The sequence below is a fragment of the Nanorana parkeri genome, unplaced genomic scaffold (genome assembly GCF_000935625.1).
Source record: "Nanorana parkeri isolate BGI_ZX_2015 unplaced genomic scaffold, ASM93562v1 scaffold1766, whole genome shotgun sequence".
In the NCBI taxonomy this organism is placed as follows: domain Eukaryota; kingdom Metazoa; phylum Chordata; class Amphibia; order Anura; family Dicroglossidae; genus Nanorana; species Nanorana parkeri.
In genome coordinates, this window is record NW_017308034.1 from 31183 (window position 1) to 32794 (window position 1612).

Consider the following 1612-nt stretch of genomic DNA (forward strand, 5'->3'; position numbering starts at 1 on the left):
TAGTATAAAGTAAATAATTAAGTATATTAACACACACACACACACACACACATATATATATATATATATACACACTTTCTTTCTGCTATGCACAGCACATCAACGTAAAAGAACATAGGACGTAACCAAAAATAAAATAATAAAATATGAAACTTTTGCAGAAGTAGTAACATTAAACAGAAAGGGTTCAAAAACGTGCTTGAGTTGGTGAAGCACGTGTCCAAAATTAGGCAGAAGTTCAAAAATAAAATCAATAAAAAAAAGGTTAATCTAGCTATGAAAAATGCGCATTATAATTACACGTAGACATGCACACACTGCATATCAGACATGATAGATAGATAGATAGATAGATAGATAGATAGATAGATAGATAGATAGATAGATAAGAGGTATATATAATAGATAGATGATAGACAGAGAAAGATGGATAGACAGACAGACACATACATACATGCTTGCATACATACATACATACAGTATGTTATAGAAATATTAGGGACATACAATAGTTGCAAACAATGCAAACAAGAACATGTATTCCTTCCAACAATTAAAGGCAGGAAGGCAGGACGAAGTTGGAAAGGCTCAGCGTTTAGATATCTGACATTTGCTATACATTGAAAACAACTCGTTGCTCTAAAAGCCAACACATAAAATGGCAGCTGCAAGTAATGCTTTCACTGAAAGCTTTTTGCAGCTGAAACAAATTCACACACTCGTACAGCTTTCTCACATTAATCAGCTCATATTTTCCACCTGATATTAACAGCTTTTGCCTAAGGTAAGAAAAAGAAAACCCAAAAACCTTTTTTTCCCAAAATTGTCAAAAGGATCAAAAGAGGTTAACCAAAGCAGTCTATGCTAATCACAATAATGCAAAGTAACAAACAAAAGACCTACCTGATAACATACAAGAGTACAACCAGATCTGCTTTCTCTTTCTTGAAATGCGACTAACTCTAAGAGAACAAATAGAATCTGAAAGCAATTTTCAAAAAAAAAAAGAAAAAAAGAAAAAAGGAGCTCAGGTCACACAGCCAGTAAAACTGGCAAGTAAAAATGATGGGAGATTTAACATTCTCTCAGGCCTGTCTCTCTGCAGCTTAACAGACGCATATTTTTTTTTTGTTCCTTTAAAAGTGAGACAACATGATTCATGACAGCCCTTCTTAGGCTGAAGGTAGTAGGAGTAGTCATAGCTCTAGAGAACGTTCCATGTTCTTTCACAAGAAGGGGATGTAAAAAAGGGCTTTTCCTTACCAAACCATAGAAGAGTGAGAATAGATGGTTTTAAAATCAGCAATTATCCCTTCACCTTGAAAGTTAAACAGATGGATGTGTGAAGTTACAGTTTTTAGAAATAACTCTGTATGGTGATTATGGAGAGTTTGGGAACTGGGGATTTACACAAGGTAATGTCTTAACTCTGTCACGGCCAGAATAGTAGAGACTGCTAATTTTAAAAAGCTAATGTTCATTTAGTTTACTGAATAAGGTGACTCAGTGATCACTTCATTTATCCAATTATATGGAAAACAAATCTATTATTTTAATTTACCTTGCACATAAACTGGTATTTAAAGTGAACACGTCTTTACCTTCTTTACTA

The 1612-nt window shown here is 33.7% G+C and overlaps 1 long non-coding RNA gene across 1 annotated transcript in view; it reads right to left on the bottom strand.

The window, feature by feature from the left end:
- Positions 1-1196, bottom strand: part of LOC108799597 — a 27166-nt gene extending 25970 nt beyond the window's left edge. The window contains exon 1 of the long non-coding RNA XR_001942034.1: positions 904-1196. This is a non-coding gene — a long non-coding RNA (uncharacterized LOC108799597). The remainder of the gene's footprint in view (positions 1-903) is intronic.
- Between the last annotated feature and the right edge of the window lie 416 nt (positions 1197-1612).